Source organism: Phasianus colchicus, chromosome 17 (genome assembly GCF_987193195.1).
Source record: "Phasianus colchicus chromosome 17, bPhaCol1.hap1.1, whole genome shotgun sequence".
Taxonomy (NCBI): Eukaryota; Metazoa; Chordata; class Aves; order Galliformes; family Phasianidae; genus Phasianus; species Phasianus colchicus.
This window is the reverse complement of record NC_143452.1, coordinates 653,283-677,791: the sequence shown is the minus strand read 5'-3', so window position 1 is coordinate 677,791 and position 24,509 is coordinate 653,283. Positions and strand designations below refer to the sequence as shown.

At 49.9% G+C, this 24,509-nt stretch overlaps 1 protein-coding gene across 5 annotated transcripts in view; it reads right to left on the bottom strand.

Moving 5' to 3' along the window:
• Positions 1–24,509, bottom strand: part of DLGAP4 (DLG associated protein 4) — a 160,623-nt gene that overhangs the window by 64,718 nt on the left and 71,396 nt on the right. For all 5 annotated transcript variants that reach the window (XM_090152333.1, XM_090152335.1, XM_090152332.1 and 2 more), the window contains exon 3: positions 7,185–7,278. The gene's annotated coding sequence lies outside the window, so the exon portion shown is untranslated. The remainder of the gene's footprint in view (positions 1–7,184; positions 7,279–24,509) is intronic.

The window sequence follows — 24,509 nt, the reverse complement described above, 5'->3', positions numbered from 1 at the left end:
TCCTTGGCAGCCCATTCCTTACTGTGGCAATCTTGCAAAGGCTGTCCCAGCTCTAAAAACAAATGCCCCAAGGTCAAGGGATGGAAGAGAGAAACAGGACATGAGAGAGCTTGTACAGCAGGAGGGGAGGAGAAGAGACGTGCAAACCAAGGACTGGAGATAATGGGGCACAGAAGTAGAGGATATGTTTATTTTAATGGTGTCCCTTCCTCAGCCAGCATAACAAATCAGCAGGGATACTGCCAGCAAATCACTGCTCCTGTCCCATTTGTTCAGGGGGCTGAAGAAAAACCTGCTGTCAGACACTACACATGGGCCTTGCTCGAGCCAAGGGAAGCAAGGCGCTGAACGTCCAGTCCTGCTGCATTATGTTTGGTGTTTCTGTGGTTACTGGATCTCTGAGGGGAGCTGGCAGCCCTGCTCTGTGTTGCTTGCAGCTGCGCTAATGCAATATGATGTCAAACATTTCCTCTTTGACAAGCACTGGGGTTTATGGCATGTTTTACCCCGGAGGAAAATGTTTCAGTAGCTTGGATGAGAGAAGAGGTGTTTTTAAGCACTCAGAGCCTGACCTGAGAAGCTGCTTGCTGCTCAGTTGATCTTTTCTGCCCTGCTGCATTGCTCCTGGTGGAGCTGTGCTGTCCTGGCTGGCTGCCTCTTGCTATGGTGCCCCTCTGTCACCATGGCCCACACAGCAGGTACAGGCATCCCTGTGGGCTGGTGGAGGGGACAGGCTCTGAGGTTTGTCTGTGACTAATCTGTATAGCAAAAGGGAGCACCAAGGTGTACTGATCCCATCCTGCTTGTCTCTGATTGACTCCCATCTGTGCGGGGCTATACAGGGGGATAAGACTAACTCTTCTGGGGTAGCTTAAAGAAAATCAGTGATTAGATTTCCCATACTTCTTCACTGAAATCATGTAGTGTATAAACTAATTTTTATTTCCTTTGACCTTTTAGTTTAGCTTCTTATTTTCAACTGAGTGTAGTTTGAAGGCAACTAGAAAACACTGAAGCATACTACAGGTGTAAAAATCCTGAGGGCTCTAGCCACACTGCCCAAACTGTGGAAAGCAAAGGTAAGAAATTCGAGGAGGAAGACCTGCCTGCTGTAGATGAAGATCAGGTTTGAGACCATCTAAGGAACCTGAAGGAGCACAAGTCCATGGGACCAGACAAGATCCATCCACAGGTTCTGAGGGAACTGGCAGATGAAGTTGCCAAGCCGCTATCATATTTGAGAGGTTGTGGCAGCCTAGTGAAGTTCACACTGATTGGAAAAGGGGAAACATAACCCTCATTTTCCAGAAGGGAAAAAAAGAAGATCCAGGGAACCATAGGCCAGTCAGTCTCATATCTGTGCCTGGCAAGATCATGGAACAGATCCTCCTGAAGGCCCTACCGAGGCACATGGAAAATAAAGAGGAGGTGATTGGTGGTAACCAACGTGGCTTCATCAAAGGCAAGTCATGCCTGACAAACTTGGTGGCCTTTTATGATGAAGTTACAATGTCAGTGGATAAAGGAAGAGTAACTGATGTCATCTACCTGGACTTGTGCAAAGCATTTGACACTGTCCCTCATGACATTCTGGTTGCCAAATTGGAGAAAAATGGATGTGATGGATGGACAACTTGCTGGATAAGGAACTGGCTGGATGGTCTCATTCACAGAGCTATGGTCAATGGCTCAGTGTCCACATGGAGACGAGTGATGAGGGGTGCTTCTCAGGGATCAGTGCTGGGACCAGTGTTATTTAACATAGCCCACGTGAAGCATCCATGTGAGCTGGTGGAACAACAGCTGGAGAAGTGCCGAGGAGAGGAGAGGAGAGGAGAGGAGAGGAGAGGAGAGGAGAGGAGAGGAGAGGAGAGGAGAGGAGAGGTGGGAAGGAGAAGGGAGGGGAGGTAAGAGGGGGGGCAGGGGGGGGGGACAGGAGGGGAGGGAAAGGGAAAAAAGGGGAAGGGGAAGGGGAAGGGGAAAGGGAAGGGGAAGGGGAAGGGGAAGGGGAAGGGGAAGGGGAAGGGAAGGGAAGGGAAGGGAAGGGAAGGGAAGGGAAGGGAAGGGAAGGGAAGGGAAGGGAAGGGAAGGGAAGGGAAGGGAAGGGAAGGGAAGGGAAGGGAAGGGAAGGGAAGGGAAGGGAAGGGAAGGGAAGGGAAGGAAAGGAAAGGAAAGGAAAGGAAAGGAAAGGAAAGGAAAGGAAAGGAAAGGAAAGGAAAGGAAAGGAAAGGAAAGGAAAGGAAAGGAAAGGAAAGGAAAGGAAAGGAAAGGAAAGGAAAGGAAAGGAAAGAGAAAAGAAAAGAGAAAAGAAAAGAGAAAAGAAAAAGGAAAAGGAAAAGGAAAAGGAAAAGGAAAAGGAAAAGAAAAAGGAAAAGAGCCTGGTTTGCAAGAGAAAAGGGGCCAGGGGACAGCTTGGCTTGGGGAAGGCTCAGGGAGCAGAGACAGGGAGGTAAATCTGAGGGACTGTGGGGACAAATGGTCGGGGAGGAAAAGAAAAGTTTGTATGAGGGGCTGGAAGGATGGAAACAAAAGGGATGGGGGGGCAGGGAGCAGGGCAGGCCAGGGAGCACCCTTTCTCCTACTGCTATTGCTGAGTGTGGACAGTCACTTCTATATGGCAGAGTTCAATTTCCTCCTATGAATTCTTGCAAGGTGAACAGCCAGCCTGATTCTGTCCTGCTTGCCTTGGGCATCCCTTCACCTGTTGCCAGCTGCTCAGTGGGGCACAACTTCCACACTGGGCATGCATGGGTCAGGATATGGGTCTGCTGGAGCGGTTGTGGCTGCCCATCTGCTGGAGCCCACTCTGCTGTGGCTGCTGCTGCATCCCCTGTGAGCTGATTTCCCTTTAAGATGGATTAAACTGTTTTCATTGCATTTCAATTACTCTCTGCAACTCTTGGCACTTCATCGAGACATGAGGTGGGGGAAGAAAAAGCTCAACAGGCCTCTCTCCCACCTTTTTTTTTTTTTTTAATTTGGAAGGATGATAAAGTTGGAAATCAAATCTCCCTAATCCATGACCCTGCAGCTCACAAACTGAGCAAGGGCAATCTGCCAGGACAGCTGCCTGGTCCCTGCTACATCCCTCCACATCCCCAGCACAGTCTGACAGGGAAAGACCCTACTTACGAGATGTTCATAACAGCTGCATGGAGAGGATGCATCCCTGAGCCCAGGGGAAGAAGTGTGGCCCATTACCTTCCTTCCCCTCAGCCTCTTATTTCGGTGTTCCTCTTCCCTTTCCCACTAGTTTTGCTGATGCTCAGAGGTCTCTGATGTGCAGCAGATGACCTGACATGTCTTATGGCAGTCCTGTGTGTCCCAAAGGGGTCTCCTTTGTCATCGGCACGATTTGCAACATTAGCACTACAGTCACTGTTTGCAGCATCCCAACTGCAGCTCCCAAGACTGAATAATAGATGAGATTTCAAATAAGGCAGATGATAGCCTTGCCTGAAGAAGCTTCCTGCTAAGCAGGGAGTCCTTTCCTCACCTGGCAGAGCAATGCCACCTGCTTCCTCCTGTAGCACCCATGACTGCTGTGCCCCTCTGCTGTGCGGGGAGATGGGGCTAGGTTGGGGGCTGCTGGAGCTGGTGGGAGATGGTTTGCTCTGCTCCAGAAAGACTGAATCACATCTTCACTGTGAGCCGAAAAGCCTCTGCTGTTGTAAGAGATCCTTCACTGAGTGCAAATATTTGCTCGCCAGTCTCTTTTTAACAGCAAAGAGATTAGGCTGGCCTGAGCTCTGGACAGAGCAAGGGATAAACAAAAGGGAGTGGATGGAGAAGAGGAGCCAAGTGCACTGTGTATCCCAGCTAAGCACACTTTCCCTAGCTATCCATCCTGCCCTCACTCCCACATGCCTGCCCAGCTTCTGGCTGCTCATCCACCCAGCAGCCAGGCAGTGCTTGCTGAATTACTGTGATGTGAGTCCTTGCAATTATGGTTTGTAACTCCTGGCAGAAAGTGAGAGAGAAAATGTCAAAATGTCACATCAGGAAGAAACCCAAAGAGCTGCCCTGGAGATATCTGTCTATCTCTGCAATCCTCTAACACCTCTGAAGTTACTTCTATCCAGCCAGGATGCCTCTGGTGGCAGCTCCAGCTTGTGATGTCTTGTCCTGCCTGCCCTCCTCATGGAGCAGACACCTTCCTGCCCCTCATCTCTGGAGATTAACTCCATGTCCTTCTGGAGGTGCCCCCCCAGACTGTGTGCCGTATCTTCAAAAGGATGGCTGCCCAGTGGACACAGGTTCATTTCCATCTCCCCATAGAAATTACTCCTGAGTGGCCCTGACAAGGAGATGGCAGCAAAAGGTTCTTACTCTGACTACTGGAGACTACATGGAGTTACTTGCCTGTTCTGAACAGACTCAAGCCCCCCATGTAGGAAACTACAAAGCCTGGGAGGCTCCTGTGCACTCTGAGAGGACAGAGCACTCGCATCATACCAGCCATGTTAGGAACCACTGGTCTAATCAGCCTCTCTGATGGGACTCTGTGCTGTAATAGACTTTGGAGAACCAGCTGTTCCTTCCCACCATGCCTCCACATGGTGGGAATTACAGCAGCAGAGCTTTCCAACAGTTTCCAGGCTTGTTCCCTATGGAAACACCAAAGCTGTACTCCCACCCTGCATGCCAGCCCAGGAGCTTTCATCCTTGCTGAAGAACAGACAGAAGCTGCCATGGTGGGTGGCTCCTGGGACATCTTACCACATTAACCAGTCACATCTCAACTTAAATCATAACGTACCAGCAAATAAATGCACCAGACACCCAACAACCAGACTTTGGCCCCGGTGATGCCTGCAAGCAGTCAGAGACTGGGCTTCTTGGCTGGCATATAGTGAAAACTATAGACTCATTTGGGTCAAGAACTTCTTGCCATCATAACCTTTGAGGAAAGCTTGGCTGCTGAGGCAGGGCTGGCCATGAAGGATTGCTCAGGCACAAGTCGTGCCCAGGCACCAACCCCTGGTGGGCTGCAGGCACCCCAGAGCTGCCTTGTCGTGCCCTCTGCCCATCAGCTCTGCCATGGCCCCACACACCGTCATCTCCCACGTAAACCTCAGCTCAGCCATTCTAGCTGGCTGTGAACACAGGGGTGGCTTTTATATATAGAAACCTGGCAGCATGCTAATAGCTAGCTAGATAAGGAAGAAGTGATTCGCAACCTGAACAAGAAAAACGACTCCCCTCACCCTGCCTCTAGAAGCTTAAAAAATTGTATACTGTGGTGTAGGTGACGTAGGTCTGCCTACACGCCTGATTTCAAATGTTCCCCGAATTAGCAGGAACACTTCATGTGGCATTCAGCAAGGGGGGCCGCCGGCCTCCAGGGCGTTGCATTAATGATGATTCAAAGAGTTCAGAATCTAATCGCAAGGGATAAAAATAGCCAACTTCTACTCAGAACGATTCATTGCACAACAGACCTTCCTCCAGCCTCCTGCTCTTGTTCCTCCCCAGGAGCTTCCCCCGGTGCTGCAGCTGAGCAGTGCTGCTTGCTGTGGGCCACTATGAAGGGCTGAAGCCGTGGCAGAGCCCTGGCGGCTGTGGTCTCCTTGCTCTCGGGCCAAAGGGGTGTCAGTGCTGGGGCTGGCAGTGGATGCCCACTGTGGTGATGGGGAGGGGTAAGGTCTGGCTAGAGCCTTTACGAAACAAGAAATAACTTTTTCCTTGTATGCTGCACACACTCTTTTTTTTCATTTTTTCTCATTTTTCTTTTTTTTTTTTTCTTTTCTTGTATCAGTGCAACCAATTTCTGTGAAAATCAGTGATTGTAATATGGCAGATTTTTTACTTAGGGTGTTGACTAATTTGGAGAGGCAGATGAGAGGGAGAACCTGTTTTCATGCAAATATCGCTGGTAACATAGCCAAGTCTCAAGAGAATGAAATTTTAGAACCTATTTGATTGTCCCTAAATAGACATTTCTCAAAGTTCTCTAGAAGAAGCAATCTGCTCTGAAGAAAGAAATGCAAAACATTAAGGAAGTCAAATGAGACAAACAAAGGGAAGGTAAGAAAGGGAGAGTTTTCAGGAAGAAAGCTGATGAAGGGAAGTGGAAGGACCAGGGAAGCGAGCAAAGGGCACTGTGGTTTGAAGCCTCACTGCAGGTCTGTGCTCCCTTACGAGGCTCTCTGTGCACGTGCTGGTGGTGCTGCATGCTCCAGCATGTCTGAAAGAGCAGCTAGTAAGACAGCTTGGGAAAAAAAACATCATTTCTTCTGTTCAGTGCTGTCCAAGTGGCCAGGTGGAGTGTGTGTGCATTTGCAAAGCCCTCCATGGAACGAGCAGAGCACTCCACATGTCTGCCCTCCACCTAATAGAGCATGCTGTGACTCCTGGTGATGGAGATTTTCCACGTTTGCAGTGAGCATTTGTGGCACAGCACAAAGCAGGCTGCTCTGCATGGCTGTCTGTGACACAGCCTCACTGCGATCTTCTGGCCACATCCTCCTGCCTCACCGTGCTGTCAAAGCCAGCAGCAGCCTGGCGCTGGGGCACCAAGGTGAGATTGAGGTAGGGATCGCTGGCAGGACAAGGACAGGCTTCTTGCCCTAGATTATTTATGACACAGCAGTTACGGGATGCACTGCGTGGCAATGACTGCTGCTGCTGTGCCACCAGATCTCCGCAGCTTTCAGAGATCTTGCTTTGTACCAGGGCAGGTGCTCCTGCTGCCTTCACGTCTGGATGGAGCAAGGCGGGGCCCCACCTGCATTCAGGATGTGGGATGGACGTGCTCTCTGGCAGTGGCTCTGCTTTGTGCCTGAGACAAAGCAGTTCACAGTGCACGAGGGCCTGTGGGGCAAAGGGGTGCAGGTGGCGAAAAGTCAGCAGCTCCCTCTGCCATTCTTTCTGGAGAACAGACTAAAGCTCATCTGCAGCCTCCTGCATGCTCAGAGCTGCGGGAACACTTCCTTTGTCTCAAACTAGGTCAGTGCAGAGGCGTGATGTTACTATAGCAATTGGTATTAGATTTCATAACTTTATTTAGTGATGGGTGTGATGCAGGATTCACTACGAGATGGAGGGAGGGCTGTCACTGAAACGCCCTCAGCAGCTCTCCAGCCTCAGCCTCCCCCTGCCACCACCCCTCCAACCACACGCACACAGCTGTCCCCCCCGGCAGAGATGAAGAGCCCCAGAGGCTGCCCCAGGCCGTGCCGTACCTCTCACAGCTTGCAGGGTTGCAGGACTAGGCCAGATTCAGCATCCTGTGCACTGCGTTTCTCTCTGGGCTCCAGAGCTGCCCCTCATGAAGACCTGCCAGGCAAAGAGAAAAGGGAAAATGTCCTCAGGTCACAAAGCACCATGGACTCTCCCTGCCGAATGTCCCAGCCCTAAACCTGGTTATGTAAAGTCACTGCAACTCTGACTGACACCCGGGTCGTCATCATTAATTCCTAGCAAAGACACAAGGGAAGTGCTAGAAGGCATCTTGCTATGGAGGCAAAGGTGATACCTGTGTGGGAGGTGTGGAGGTGGGTTTCCTGTCCCTCAGCATCACAAACGGACGGAAGGATGGACTAGAAATCATCTGGGTGGGGAGGAGACTATGCAAAATGCCTGGGCTTCCTGCCTGGAGGCACAGGGCTGGGGACAGCCCCTTTGTGGGGCTTTTCCTTCCCCACTCCTTTATCTTAAAACAATCCTTCAAGGACTCCCCTTGTTGCCCAAATCTCTGCCTTTGTTTCTTATCCATTCCAGGACAGCAGGGATGGTTCTGCAACCCTCTGTGCCTCAGCCTTTGTGCTTTTTTCTTTGCTCAGAGTCCTGGGAGAACAGAGCCTGGAAAGTAGGGAAGGACAGATGTGGGGATGAACACCTCCTCTGTGATGGCAGCTACCTCTGATGCATTTAGCCATATACCTGCTGAAATCAGCATCTTATTCTCACCTATTGATGCCCATTACACTTGTGCTCAAGCAGACCATGCTAATTCATTCCCATCTGGTCACTAGGTGCTACTATATTGCAGCTAAAATGTTGTGGCTCCTTCCTTATTGTCCATTCACCATCAGCTACATTGCAACTGGCTGAAAAATAAATACTCCCTGTAAGAAAAGTAAACAAACACATGGGAAAATAACAATGCTTCTTAGTGTTCTCTAAAACCTATCCATTACAACACAGGTTGCATTATTTTATCAGTGAGAGTCAATGTTATTTGGGGTTTTCATCAGTTAATTTCCAAAGTGGGCTTGTGTGCATTTGTTTTCTGTCCCGCAGTGAGAAGATGCAGGCACAGTGCCAGGGCAGCCTGGGGCATTCAGCCTTTCCCTGCTGATCAACAAGGGGAAGGAACAGCATGGGAACCCAGAGCAAGGAGACAGCCTTCCTGTGCTGGCATTTCTACTCACTCCTAACACAGGAGGCACTTGGGTCTCAAAAGGCTGGATATGATGGACCGACAGAGTGCAGGTAGAAGGATAAGAATATTTGGTATTCCAGAGGTATTCGGAAAGTCCTAATGGGTATCCCAACAGAGAAAAAAATTTTCCTAGAAAAATCAGATTACGATCCTCCTAATCTGGTACAAATCCTCTTCCTCTTCCCCCTAGTTCCATACCACTTGAGTCCACAAAAATGCAGAGGAAATGGTTATAGGAAAGGCAGTCGTCCTGGGAGAGCAAAGAAGGAGACAGCTGTTATTTGTCATGCCCATCCCCAAAGGTCACCAGTCCGCTACACCAAAGTGTCTGTTCTGAGTTTCTAGCTGCTAGTGGGTACTCAGCTGTGAAACCCAGAGACAGAAGTTCTATCCAGGAGCCTCAGCAACGATGCTTCTGCCCAACCAAGGAGACCTTTGTTGTACAGGCATTAGCTCTTGAAGACAAGGCACAATTCCATATCCAAAGCTCACACAATCCTGAGATGTGAATGAGGTTTCAAGTTGCTGCCAACTGACCACTGCTCCTAGTACTAAATACAAAGCTGTGTGCATGCAATAAGACTAGGTGTGACAAGTCTGCACGCTTCAGGTGGCCATGCAGCAGTAATTGCATTGACACTAACTTTTTCAAAGCTCTCCCCTCACAAGTAATTTCCAGTTACTGGTGAGTTGGATTAGATTTGAGACAGCAATCTAGACATACAGAACCTGCAGTGGCCATTAGAACATCCAGTATCCATGTCTGGTGCCACCCACATCCATTCACAGCATCAGTATCTGTGTGACCAGTATCCAGCAGCAGTTATTGCTCTCCAGCTCTGATGCCACCAGTACTGTTACAAAGGGTGACACTGTATGTCACTAGAGCCAACAGTGTCCATCATTAAAGTAACCAGTGTATGATAGCAATGTTATCATCATCTCTCACTGCACAAGTAGGCACCACTGCTGCCCAGCATCCTGTATCACTGCCTACTTGTGCTGCAAGCATCTGTTCTCAGGACTACCATTCCCTCTGTGTCTGTCCCCAGCACTCTCAGAGTATCCCAGGGTACTACTAGGAATGGTGCTGACCCTGGGACCCATTGGCACATAGTGGCTGTGATGGGCAGGAGGAGCAGAGCCCATGCTCCCTGCCTCCACGCACCTTGCAGGTTTCTCAAAACAAAAGGTGAAAGTAGACTTCTTTTTTTTTCTGCAACAGTTTTGTCTTTGCATGTTATTGTTAGACTGAACAAGCAGTGCTATAATTACCTTTAATTAATAACAGCATCGACACCCCAAGGAAATGCGAATGAACAATTGTGCCACCAACACAACAATGTTACATTAGCTACATCCACCTCTATCATCCCCCTCTTTATTGCATTCTCAGGAGCAGCTTGCTCACCATATCGTGGCTGCTCTTGGAGAACTGAAGAGGCCTTGTGAAAGAAGACCTCTGTGGTGGTGGTACCAGTGGCAAGAGGTCTCCAGACCGAGGGGGAATGCAAGGACAAGTTTGATCCCAGAGTTCCTGTTCTGTTGTTTGCTGAGATCTGCCCTGCTAATGAACAGATCTTCCTTCCCCACAGGGTTCAAGACGGTTTTGGTGAACTAAGGCCTCAGGCATTCTGCAGCCAAACCTTCCTGGAGAAAGCTGGTCACCTCCTGGGCTTTGCTTGGCCTCACTCCTTCTGCCAGCCCCCCTGTAGGGCTGCTTTCACTTCATCTCATCCAGAGTCACCCCCACAGCTTCGCTGGCACCAAGATAGAGCAAATAAGCCTGCTGTTGTTATCCATAGCCTTGAGAGCACCCTCATGCACATCAACCTGGTCCCGTCAGGACTGGAGAAACCGATCTGCTTGTGTTTGAGGCTGCATCTTATCAGCAGTGTGATGGCTGAGGACATCTCTCTCCACAGACACAGTCCCGAGGTTCTGCCCTCCAAAGCTCTCCGTGGGGCTGAGGGCTCCGCCGCCTGCCGCCGCCTGTCCCTCTGCAGCACCATGGAGAGCGGCACGGGAGGGCAGCACCACCCAGCGCATCTCCTGCCGGCTGACAGCGGTGCGAGGGCTGCTGAGAACACAGCGTTCCCCTCCTCCTGCTGTTATCCATAACACCAGAGTCTGGCTCCAAGATTTACACACCGCAAGTTCAGGTACGGCCATTACAAACCTCTGGCCCGCTCTCCCTTATAAGATAGGCCGTAGTATTTCTCTGTGCAATTTCAGGGACAGAAATAATGAAAACAAATATGTGTGTTCTAATCCTATAATCATTTATCTGGATAAAACAAATAGATTGAACTCTTTTGTGTCTCCAAGAAAGAACTAAATTTCATACGGAGGATACTTGAGGCCTGATTTGAGAGTTATCACTTCCTCACAGGCAAGGAAAAAAAAAAGTGGAAAAATGGTGCTGTGTAGAGGGCAGAGAGTGCAGATGAGATATGGGTGTTCATAAAGGCAGAGCTTTGTAGCCAGTACTAAGGTGGGTCTGAAGGAGGTGAGAATGGAAAAATCTCTGTATTAAAGCACCAGAGAAAACAATAGAGCAAGTGTGGGAAGAGTGACAACGTCCTGCTAAGCCACAGGGAGCACGTTCCTTGCTCCAAACCCAGACGGCTGTGCTCTGTGAAGCTTCCCACACAGATGACTTGTCAGCAGAAGAGTTGTGTTCAGGTCACGGGAGGAGGGAAACAAGGTTACAGCACATACAGTGTGCTCTTCCTGCTCTCCTAACAGGAAGACACCCTAAACAAGGACACAAAGACAATGAGCACTGATCGTGCCTAAGATTTATGGAAATTGAAGGAAGCAAGATGCTGTAGCAGAAGACCCACCCATAATGACCATCGTTCCTGAAAGGGCGTAAAAATCTCCCCAAATCCCAGTCAATGTTAATCAAGAGGAACCTAAGAGATGTTGTAGAGACTCAGCAGCAATTTTCCTCTCCTGTCTTTTTGTACAGAAAAACTTTCTGTTACTGTATAGTAAAGTTACAAAGAACTGTATAAAGGGTTTGGAGCTTGTGAGGATGCAGCTGAGAAAAAGGAGAGAAAGAGTCTGAGTGACTAAAATCTGTTTGACTTGAAAGATATATCACCCTTCCTTCCAGTAAGTTTCTCCATTGAATTTTGTTTCATTAATTTACTAAATTACTAGCTGTAATTTAGTAATTAATAACTGGGGTCTGCTTTGCCTGGCTGGAGAGAAGGCTGGGCAAGCCAGAAACCAGAGAGAAGAGCACATGATTTCCTGTGGCTGGAGGGGGTCAATTCTTGGCACGGAAACAGCTCAGAGGTTCCTGGTGGTAAGATGGGAGATGAAGCAAAACTGAGACACCCAGCAGGAAAATGGATACTCCCACAGAGGGGCCCCAACCGGAGGGTGGGGAGCCATGACAGAGGGATTCCCTGATCTGCAGTACTGAGGCATCTCCCAGGCAGTTGCTGCTGGGAATGGTAGGGCATGCAGGGGAAGCTACCCTGGGGAGTCTTCATGTCTCTGCAGGTACCCAGCAGGAAGCATGAGGGAGGGAGATGGGGCTGGTGTGGTGCGGCAGACCAGGAGACGATGCTCACAACAGGAGATCTTCCTCTGAGGGGCTGAGGAGCAAAGAGGGAGCAAGGCAGACTCAGTACAGGGTATGAAGCAGTGAAGAAGGGAAATAGGAGGGACTTCATTCAGCGTGACATCATGATGTTGATAAGCAAATAGTTCCAGACAGCAAGAGACTTGAAGGAATTCTTTAACTGCTGTCACACTGAGGACAAGGAGCTTAGATAATATACTCTGCTGACAGATGGGGACAAATTTGACCTAGTTGTGCTCCTGAAGACTGGCTAGGAGAGTCACACAATTGGAGTGCTAAAATCAGCAAATGTTAAAGAAGTCAACACCTTTAGGGATGAATGAGGGTGCAAAGAAGGACGTTGAATGTCATGGTGCTGGTAAAGGGCAAGGTCAGCATTCTGAGTCATACCTATCTGTAAAGCACATGATTACAAATGCTCACAGATGTGTGCTAGCAGAAAAAGCAGGACATGGCAAACATATGGAGCCTTTTACAACCCACTGGCTCACCTTGGTGTGTCTGGTTGCCTGCTCTTTGTGATGTGCATGGAAAAGAGGTTCCCTTGCTATGAGGAACTTAACTGAAGTGAGCTGTGCTGAGAACTGCACGACTTCCTAGATGGAGTTTTATTTTTAACAAACAAGGGTGACTAAGCGTTACAAGGACCACTGAGTGCAGCAGTGCAGTCCCCACCATGGGCAAAAGTTCAAGTTACCTCGAAGGTTTTTGCCACAATATTTAGTTCAAACACAATTCCAAGACCTGAAGGATAGATGACTTCAGGGATTTTTACCTCAGCTGCTATTACCTTTGGAAAAGAGGCTGTATTTTTGAATTAAGGCACTGTAATAAATGGGGGAGTTATAGGAGCTCAAGACCTCTGATTTCATGCCTGACGTCTTCCAGGAGACAAACTAGATTTAAGATATATTTTCTTTTCTTAAATGAAAAGTATCACACATGCGGAACAGCATCAGATGGAATAGTCATCCTGGTACTGCTTAGTCCCTTGGCTTGGAGGGGACAAATGCCAGACCCTCTAACCAGCCAGGAAAGGCAGTGAGGAACTCCAGTTCCAGCTTTGTGTTGTGGAGAGGTTTGGGATCTCCTGCTCAATGATTCCAGTCTCTTGCAGTCTGCAGGAACACTCATTCCTGAGTCCTGTGGGAGAGGACAAAGCCACACCAGAAGTGCCCTATGGGAGTATGAAATTTTGGGAGCCTTCCTTCTCCCATGTGCTGCAAGATCTGAGTCTGAGATGTGAACCTACGGCCATCAGTGGCTTCCATGCTTGGAGATACAGCCAGCAGCATGAGAGACAGCCTATGGAGGGCTGGGGAATGCAAGGATGCAGGTATAGTTCGGCTCAGGGGGTGGGAAGAGAAATACCAGGCTGCACTTGCTCAGCCTGTTAGGTTCTCTCCTAGGAGCCTGACACAAGTGACAGACACCGCACTGCCCCAGGTCGCCATCCTACAGACAACACCTCAGTGCCAGTGGGATGCTCACAGCATCCCTTCAACTTTCCCATGCAGTGAATACTTTTCTCTGGCAGTTTCTAGCAGGCTTCTCTCTCCCCTAAATTCTGAGCTGAATCCAAGAGAGTGTCCCATCCCACGAGAGTGACACTCAGACATCACCTCTTGCAAGAATCCATGTTCCTTCCCAGACACCTCTGGACTCACATCCAAGGAAAGTGTGAATGCTGCCAGAAGTAACACCAGATACACAGGGAAAAGGAACACCTGCCTGCAGCCTCTGCACCAGCTGGAACAAGGGCTACAAAGCAGAGAATGGTCAGCTCAGGAGAGAAAACATGCACATGTGCATGCATGGCTGCAAATGTCCTCTGTGTGGGTGTGCACAGCATGGCAGCATCTCCTCACACCTGGAAAGCAGCTCTGCCCTTCACTAGTGGCTGCTGTGTGGCCTTGCAGTGCCCAGGGGTGGTTTGGGCCGCCCGAGGGGCAGTGAGACTTCCACAGCCCACGAGCAGCACTAGAGGGAGCAGGAAGCTTTGTGGGGGGGGGGGAATCATGTGCACACTGGGATGGGAGAGTCCTGCGGATGCCCCATGAAAGTGATGCCTTGGACAGAGTCCCATCTTATCAGAGTCCCAGGGATGCTTTTCCCCCTCATGTGGGCAGAAACATCCACATCTATTTCAACCTTCTTTTTTTTCCTTTCGTAACTTCCTTATGTTTGTCCTTATGATGTCTATGTCGTGGCAGTGGAGGCACTGTTGCCTCTGCACTGCTGCCCCTGCCCCCCACGTACTGCCTGAGAACTGCTACAGCTCTAAAAGATGCTACCAGCTCTGACTACATCTGTTGCAGTGGCTGTGTCACCTCTGCACTAGCCTAACATCCTGCAACCACTGACTGCCCTGGGGGGCTGTCACTCCAGGAAACACGATGTTCAGAGACAGGGTTTGATTCCAAGAAGTAATGATACGTTGGGTGAAGGGAATGAATCACATGCGGCCAAGTGCTGTGGGAATCATTCCTTTGCCACCTCCATCTCCGGCTAAGCCACAGCCCTGAGTCCACGCATATCCTGCTGGCAGGGTGCATGCGGCCATGTAGGATCCAGCAACAGACAGTATCATGCAGACTCAGGAAAGTTATGGAAAAAGAAGATCAGAGCGGCAGAGAGATGTGTGCTCCCTGCGGGGGAGAGCAGCCGACCTCGAGGTGTGCGTGGCACTGCTGCCTGGCACAGGGCAGAGTCTGCCTGTCACAAAGGCTCTGTGGAGGAGCACAAGGTGTCCACATCTGAGCATGGAAGGGCAAACCACAGGCGTGCAGCTCCCAGAGACTGGGTGGGGGAACTGCACACACAAAAATTTAGGGAAAATGTGCTTCTTTCAGATTCTCCTACCATTCTATCTTCAATTGGTTTTCTGAAGCAATTGGCACCGGAAAAGTGTTTTGGGATCCCCCTCTTGTTCACTCCAGGTGTGGAGCTCCCTCAGGCTGCACATTTCCCCCAGCGACTGCCCACCTCCACCATGCTCCCTCATGTGGACACACAGCGGTGCCCTCAGCTGTCACATTCTATCCTCTGTGGTTCATGAGTGTGATTTCCCTGTGTTCACAGACAGAAGCCGTGTGTTTGGGTGCTGATGGCTGTTAGCTTTCCAGCCCCAGCTTCAATGCAAATACACAGGTGCTACTTCTGCACCTCCCCTCACCTCCATGTCACCACACACCTTCCATTATATTCAACATCCAACTGTCCAGGTTGGGTGCTGCCAGCCCTAAGCCAGAGGTTTTGCTCTCATGATGGCTTGGTTAAAGGAGATGTGCCAACCCCAGGCTGCAGTTCCTCTGGGGGGGGCTTTCCCCTCCTGTTCCTCACTCCCACCCGCTCCCAGGGATGGCTGCTTGCCCGCCTTCTGTGAGTCACCCACAAGTCTCCGCTTCCTTCTGTGGGGCCCTGGAACCAGAGCCCTAATTACAGGGCACAACCAGCGGAAACAAGCTTATTATTTACAAGGCTAATGAAAATTAATCATGCCTCCCCCTCCCTTTCTTGTGGGAACAGTCATCCTGAAGAAAGCAGATTATAAAAGCATTAGTGGCAACTGCTGTGCCGTTTTGGGGCACTAGCCAGGAGATGGTGCGTGGGCTGGGGACTTTGTTTGCGGGGCACCTGAAACACCAGGGTTAAGAGTACCCCAAAGCCCAATTGACACTTACTGTCCCCCTTCCCAGGCGTGCCTCCCCCTCTGCTGCTGACCAAGGCTGCTGGCTGCAGCAGGGAGCAGATGGAGCCTATGGCCCTCAGCACTAAGCCAGACGTGCTGTAAAGCCCTTTGGTCCTGTTCCAGGCAGCTGCTGCTTCCTTGCATGCCGGGACCCCTTGGCAGTATCCCTCCACTTGCAGACAGAGAGCCGTGTGGGGGCAGATTTAGTCCCATCACACACCCAGCCCAGGGGAGAGGCAGATGCCCATGCGGTGCCCCATTGGCTCCACCTAGGCAAGTAGGTCTCAGGGCCCCAGTGTCCCCACATTCCAGCCTGCTGTGCCACACAGACAGAAACTGTGTGCAAAGCCAGAGGGAGGAAAACATGTCAAGGGGCAGTTCATGCTGCACAGGCTTGGAAAAACAGGGCATTCTCTACTAACTGGAGCCACTGGTTCTGGAGTGAGTGCTGCTGACCTCTTCTGTGGCACACATATAAACCTCGTTAAGTGCCCAAATCATTATCATACTTAAACATTTACCAGAACTCAGGACTAAGGCACAGGACAGGGAAGGCTGGCCATAGAAGCAGAGAAAGAACCCATTTCTCCTGAGCTCTGCCAGCTCACTGAGGACACAGCTGCAGGGGGTGTAGTGTTGAATTCTGTGAGCACTGCAGTGACTGCAGAGCTGCACTTTCTGCCCCCTGTGCACGTCACGTTCCCAGACTGTGAGATCTCCATGGCTGTGAACAGCCTGCCTTTCCGTGGGGATGCCTGGGCTGGGGATAAGGAGGAAGCCAAGGCAGAGGCACTGGAAGACCCCAAGCTGCCCCCAGCCATCCTCAGGCCTGACCACCTGGATAGGGGTCTGGAATGGAGGGAGATGGGGTCCAGCTTCTCGAGCCAGGCTGAGAAGGAGCCCTGTGTGGACAAGCCAGTCCCATAGCTTCTGCTGCAATAATTAATTGCTGCTTTGGAGAAGAGAGAAAATGAGCAGGAGGTCAATTTTCAATTTCCCAGCTGTGTATAACCAGTTTCAAGCAAGAAGCTGGAAAATAAATCTCCATCAGCCTAGTTACCACTTAATTAACATCACTAGCTGCAACATGTATTCCCACACAAAACACAAAACTGTAGCTCATCACCTACTGATGTACAACCAGATGGAGCCAGGACAAGGGCACGATGGTTGGGAATTCTCTAGCCTGAAATTTAAGCCCAATGTGTCGGACTTGTCCAACTCAGGCAGGAAAACTGCCTCATCTTCCCCTGAAGGGCACTGGGATGAGGATGTCTGCTGTGCTCCTAAGAGCTGGATGCTTTTGGGGTCTGTTTGCATAAATGACCGAAATAAATTTGGTGAAACAAGTAGAGTCTGTCTCCTTTTTGCTTATTTTGGAATAAATAAGAAAATGGGGCCACATCGGTGAAATTCATTCCTGCATTGCCAGTCAGCACAAGAACATCTCATCCTTCCCATGATGCTCAGTTGTCCACGAGGAAGTGTGGTGTTGGTAAGTGAAGGGCACTGGCCATCACAGAAAGAGATGCTGACAATAAACATCCTGAACCTGTCATGAAAAGCGGCCGATGGTTCCAAAATCACACAGTTTTAATAAGACCCAAATTTCAGCAACTGAAGTCTCAGCACTCACTTGTCCTGCTTTAGGCTGGGGCAGAGTTAATTTTCTTCCCAGAGGCTCGTAAGATGCGGTATGTTGCACTTTTGATGAAAATAATGTTGATAACACAGAGATGTTCCAGTTGCTGCAGAGCAGTGCTTAATGCTTACACTGAGTCAAGGACATTTCAGCTTCTCATGTTGCCCTACCAGCAGGGAGCTGGCGGTGTACAAGAAGCTGGGAACAGACAGAACCAAGATAGCTGACCCAAACCAAAGGGATATCCCGTGCCCATTTGGCATCATGCTGAACAATAAAACCGAGGGAAAGGAGGAGGAGGCTTGTCTTCCTGAGAAACCATTAAAAGTGATGAGCCCTGCTTTCCTGGAAATGACTGAACACCTGCCTGCTGATGGAAGTAGGGAGCAAATTCCTTGTTTTGCTTTTCTTGTGCACGCGGCTTTTGCTTTACCTTATACCTCTCCATCTCAACCCCCGAGTTCTCAAACTTTTACCTTTCCATTCTGTCCCCCCTCTCACCGGGGGATAGCAAGAGAGCTGCTGCAGGGTGCTGAGCTGCCTGCTACAGTTAAACCACAACCCCCATGAATGCGGGATGGCAAAGCAGGGCAACAACAGTGCATGGCTGCTGGGTGCTGGTGCTGCTGCCCACCTGTCCCTGGGACCTGGGCTAACAAAGCGGTGCAGGTGCCACCCCACTGCTCTGGCTTGGGCGGCTGCCAGCTGCCCAGCAGCAGCCCTGGGCTCATAGCACAGCCAGGCCAGCTGCTCTGAGCACAGACTCAGGAGGTTCCTTCCTCCCAGCACATGCACCTGTGTGGTGTGAAGAAGTCCAGATGCTAACTTGCACAGCAATGAGCTTTAAAGTTCCTTCCAAGCCATTCTATGATTTTATGAGTTCTCTTGGGGTGGTTTAGGCTCTGGGCGCTTCCCAGAAATGTCCCATGAGTACCTTCCATTCTTATTCACTTCTGCTTGCCCCTGTATCAGACCCAAACCCTGTGAGGAGTGGGAGTCCAGAGAACAGTGCTGTCCTACCATTTGGGCATGTCTTATCTCTAGCTCTTGGGAAGGGATCCACTTGGCAGAAATACCCTGGATCAGCTCTCCATATGTGCCAGTTAAGTCCTTTTTTCACACCTCTGTACAAACATGGGGTTTATGAGAAAAGGAGACTTAAACCAAAACCTTCTGAGGCAGAAGCCAAGAACAAGAGTCAGGAGACCAAACTGACCACCAGAGCTGGGATGGGGCAGCACTGCCTGGCCGGTGGTAAGAGCAGCATCAAGACAGGGCCACTTTGGATAGGATGGTCATACTGGGAAAAGAAAGGCCTGTTCCTAGATGGAGATGATAGTGGGTTTTGAGAGGTCATGTGAGGTCCTGCACCAGCCTCACATCAGTAAGATGTCATCCCCTTTTCTGCCCAAGAGATGTCCAATGCCATTCTGGCCTCAGACACACAGGGAGGGTTCACCTTTCCTCCTCTGTGCAAAGGTAGATGTTTCCACTGAGCTGCTAAAGAGCAAATTTGCCTGCTGTGCATGAGCTGGGCCCTGTCCAGAAGGCAGGGCTGCCAGTAAATCAGTGGCCAGCTGATGGGGCTGTGGGACACAGTTTACTGCTTGGGCCATGCTGGGACGTACATGCAGCCATGCAGGTTTCCTGGGCAGAACTGGGACAGAAAAATGGAGCTGCAGTTGGTGAGGTGTTCACAGCAGCTGATGATCTTGGGAACAGCGTGTCGAGCATACTGTTCCCCTGGTCTCTTTGCCTGGTGTCTGGGGCTTGGACTTCTAACCAGGGTTCCCATGATCTTTGCACCTAAGCACTCCTTTAATTTTTTTGTTCATTGCTCAGCTGCTGTTCTGGGCAGTGGGCACAGGCAGACTTGTAGAGGAGCTGAACACAATGCTTTCTCCAGCTGTCCACCTCCTCTTTGCTTCTTTTATTCACTCCTCACTGCTAATTCCTGCTCAAATGCTGTCTCTTCACCCTGATCTGCCATGTAAGGCAACACTATCCCCAGCCGGTGACCTAGCAAAGGAAGAACATGTTGGCTGTTAGTATCAGCCCGAGTGAAAAAAGGAAGGAGACAAGATGAAAGAATCCATTTGCACTCCTATCATCATCCCGCTTGGCACTTATCTTCAAAGCACTGTACAAACATTAACTAATTAGTCCTCCTAACACTCCTGGGAGGAAGGGACATATTAACATGACTCTTATTTTAGATGCCTGATAAACATAAAGGATGGGCCAACAGATACCAGACAGGCGAAATGGGCAGGTCATGCCAGCTACCTCACTCTTCCTGTTGAACACTGCAGGCTTCATGAGTCAGTGGAGATGTGTTCCAGACAATGAGCAGGTGTGCTCACACATTGGAGGGTGGACAGAGAGTGGAGGAGCTGGAGCAGAGGGCAGAACAGGCAGTGTTGCAGAAATATATGAGAGAGTAATTCTGGAGCAGAAAGAGGGAAAAAAGAAGAGCCTTGTCGTCTGCACAGACTGCCATGATGGAACATGATGGAATATAAAGAGCAGCTCCTCTGTGAGGAGAATCACAGAATAACAGAATTGTAGGGGTTGGAAGGGACCTCTGGAGCTCCCCAGTCCCATCTCCCTAAAGCAGGTTCCCCAGAGCAGGTCACACAAGAAAGCATCCAGGTGGGTTTGGATATCTCCAGAGGAGGAGAACCCAGCACCTTTGCACAGTCTGTGCCAGGGCTTGGGCACCCTCACTATAGAGAAGTTCTTCCTCATGTTCAGATGGAACTTCCCTTGTTCCAGTTTGTGCCCATTGCCCCTTGTCCTGTCTCTGAGCACCGCTGAGCAGAGCCTGGTCCCATCTGTTTGCCTCCCACCTTATTGATACTGATAAGCATTGATTAGATCCCCTTTCAATCTTCTCTTCCCCAGACCGAACAGCCCCAGGGCTCCCAGCTTCCCTCACACAGGAGATGTTCCAGGCCCTGTAGCATCTTTGCGGTCTTCCACTGGGCTCTCTTTAGGAGATCCCTGTTATTTTTGAACTGGGGAGCCCAAAACTGGGCACAGTGCTCCAGATATGGCCTCCCCAGGGCAGAATACAGAGGGAGGACCACCTCCCTCACCCTTCTGGCCACGCTCTTTGTAATGTACCATTGGCCTTCTGGGCCACCAAGGCACACTGCTGGCTAATGGCCGACCTGTTGTCCATAGGACACCCAGGGCCTTCTCTGCAGAGCTGCTCTCCAGCTGCTCAGCCCCAACCTGTACTGGTACATGTGGCGATTCCTCTCCCAGTGCAGGATCCTACACTTGCCCTTGTAGAACCTCATCAGGTTCCTCCTTGCCCAACTCAGTCTGTCCAGCTCTCGCTGAATGGCAGCACGGCCTTCTGGTGGAGGCCACTCCTGCCAGCTCTGTATCATCAGCAGACTTGCTGAGGGTGGACTCCATCCCTTTGTCCAGGTCACTGATGAAGAAAATGAATTAGACCGGACCCAGCACCAATCTCTGGCAAACACCTGTAATTACAGCCTCCAACCAGACTGTGCCACTGATCACAGCACTGCAATGCAATGGGCTCAGTGGCCCTTTTGGCTGTCTGCTGGGAAGGACCCCCCCCTGGAATTTGCCACAGGAAGTCTGGCATTCCTAGTGGCTTTTCCCACAGTGGGAGAGGTCAAGAGGTCACATTCACACCAACGAGCTGGGAAAAAATAATGCAGAGTTCAGTAGCACGAAAATTAACATTTTTTTTCCCCAATCAGTTGGAAAGTAAAAAAAAAAAACAACCCCAACACATTAATTTGGGATGAAGTAAAGGTTTTCACTGCCAGCTTTGATGAAATTTTATAAATATCATAACATTAGACTAAAATGAAAGGGAATTGGCAGTGCTGCTGAGGCATCCTGGAGGAAAGTATTGACATAAAGCATTTGGCCTTCAAACGACAGCAGAATCGACCTGCTCAGTGTGGCAAGTGAGCTCCTCAAATGGTCTTAAAAATAAAGAGTCATGGTTTTTTATTCTTACTTAAGAAAAAAAAAAAAAGGCTGAAAAATTCCACTTCTCCCAGCTCTCTTGCTGGTGTCACACAAAGGCATCCTCCAAGCCCTCCTGAATGGCGTGACGCCGTGAGGCCTCACAGGCCTGCAGGCTGGCGTTGGGTTTTGGGGTCAGAAGAAGAGGTGTGGCATTGCTTCCCCCGGCCAGCAGCAAGCATTGGAGAGGGGAGACAGGCACAAGTAGGTGACAGGGCAGGGAAGCATGGGCCGAGTCTCAGATTCCTGTGTGGCACGTCATGGGGAGCCTGCCTTGATACCCTCCATGTCTGGTGAATGCCAAACAGAAAATTGCAGTCCTTTCAGTCTCTTTTGTCATGTATGGCTTCAAATGAACCCCCCCCCCATGCCACTGGCACGGCCTCTTCTGCCATTCTGTAACAAACATCCTAATTACGGCACAATAGTTCTAATTGCAATTACCTCTCCTTACTGCTGCAATTTATTCCTGCTGAAGCACGATCATCCTGGCACTACGAATTCACAAAGCAACAACACAATATGGCCTCAGTGTTCAAGGGAAAATGGCACAGTTTTCTGCAGCCCCTCTTGAGGTCAGTGGGTCAGTGGCTGCCATGCTTCCTGCCTCAGCAGTACTCATGCTGCCCAGGGTACCCTCATACTGTTGTTATATGCTACAGCCTGACCCCATTCTTGGCAAGAGTTTCTCCTCTTGCCCAGCAGAGGAGGTGCTCATCTTGCATCTTCAGACCCAGAGATTCACAATCTTTGGAATTTATCCTAGCAAACAAAGTGCAGCTGTGGCTGTTGCAAACCTACCTGCCTGTTGGTTTACAAAAAAAGCACAAACATGGAACGACATGATAAGCTGTGCTAGAAGCTCTAAGAGTTCTCTTCAGCCTCAGAGTCTTCAGGGAGAAAAGAGACCATTCCTAGTCCCATAGCAGGCCCTCTGGGAGGATGCCACCCACCCACACTTATGACAAGCCTACATCCGAGCTGGGCCAAGATGTTATCTGAGGAGCCCATCGTACTTGTAGCTGTGACCATGGCTAGTTTCACCTTCTAACCCCCACCTCTGCAGTGGTCCCAAGCTGTGCAGACCAAATATCTTGGCTGTGTTCTTGTAATTTGTGATGACATGCTTTATCCCGCCTGGAACAAAATATATGGGTAAAATATCTCAGTGCTTGTTGTTTTGGAAGGCATTTTCTGTCCACAGTTTCTTAATGTCCTATCTGAAACCCAGAAAGAAATGCAGCCCCTCTCACAGAGATTTTAAAGAGCCTAATAAAGGAAGGGATTTATTTCTCCATTTCCATTACACCTCACAGAGAAGAGATGAAAGCAGCCCCTGGGTTTAACAGCCCTGCTCCCTCTACAAGGAGTTGCAGCACCTCCTGTGCTCACCTGTGCTTCTGTATGACTTCCCATCTTGAAAATCTCCAAATGCTGCACCATTTCTTTTGACCTTTAGTTGAATTCTTTCTTCTCTACTGTTTACCCTACAAAGCATCAGCAGACACTGCTGCATCTCCTTTCTTTCAGCAGCATAAAAAGCCTGGCATCCTTAGGACTTGAAGGTTGACTCTACTCTCTTAGGATTGGCCTCACTGGGAGTTTGTGTTCAATACTTCCTCTACCTTTACCCCCAGATCCTTCTCAGGATCACTGCATGTCAGAATCCCACTAAGTGGTCCTGTAAGAGGTGACATGTACTCAGTACTCCTTGCAGACAGCTGTCAGAAAGGATACTGGCTGCAGTGAAGCCTCTGTGCCAAACGATACACATCTATCTGTAGAACCATGCTGTGTTTGCCTCTGGAGCTGGGGGGGGCCAGGCCACTTAGGGGCAGCTGGTGTTGCTCCTTGCCTTCTGTGTCTCATCTCCTGGACTTCTCCATGCTTACAATTTCAGTGCATCCCGAGGGGTCTGGGATATCTGAAGTCAAGTCAAGGCCTTGCTGATTTCACAGGGGGTGTGTTCAGTTGGACTGGTCTGATTGCATCACTGTCTGCTCTGACTAAAATGATAGCTGCTATTTTTTTATACATGGCAGCATTCAAAGGCCAAAAACAGAGATTAGAGGATCTTCCCACTTGTCTGTCCACAGGTCTGGAAAGACAGTCTATTTGCATAAGATCTTACAGTCCTTCCACAGAATTGTTCTGGAGATGGCTACGTCTAGTTCTGGGAGGTTTGCTTGGATAAGGCTGGAAAAAGCCTGCTGCAGTTTTTGAAGATGGCCTGAGCCCATCTCACACAGACACAAATGCACTTGGTAGAAAACTGGTTGTTTTTTTTCTGGTTCTCCTGCATATAGAGATGGATTCCAGTACACTTAGTTCCTGTTCCTTCAGGAGGCCCTGCACCAATCACACACTAATCCAAGGTGTCAGCTCAGCTGCCAGCCGCCCAGAGATAGCTTGCTATTTCTTCTACGGTTTGTCTTATAATATCCCCTCCTGTGGAACGGATCCCAGCCCCAAGTGCATCCAGCCCTGCCTTCAGAGCTGTGCTCCATCAAGAGACCGTGCAAACACTCAGCAGCTGAGAGAAGGACTTGTAGCCATGGGATCTCTCTGCCTTGTCTTGCCTTCACCTCTGCTGAGCCAGTGACAGAGCTGGGCTCTTCATCACTCAGACTCAAGGAAGCAGAGTATGAGATAGGGAAGGAAGTAACCCTCAGGGGATGGGACTGACTGCCTTCACCACACTGAGCTGACTGCTCTCCTTGCTCTAGGCAGAGCTGACCCAAAGTTAAAAGACCAAAGCGATGGGTCAGAAGGACACTGCTCAGCTTGGACAGGCAGGGAGCTTGAAGAAATCTGAGTGGTCCTGGCAGGCACATTTGGGATTGGAAATATCCAGATGGAGATTCTCCAGATTGAATAGCTGGACCATATGCACTGTTTGGGGATAACACCTGAACCTCTGAGAGGAAACTCTGCATGGCCAGGGTAGCTGGGCTCTAGGAGCTTGCTATCTGATGAATGACCCACATATGAACTGGGCAAGGAATCTGCAGGGTCTAGTGAAAGATAAGGTCTATTGCCCCTAAGCAATGTTACAGAGCATCAACAGCCAGTGCAAGTGTCCTCCTGGTAGAAATGCTCGTCAGTTATGCAATGGCCCCAGAGCAACACCAAGTAGTTGCTAGACTTCACTTACTGCTTGCTTGCACTGGCCTTTCTT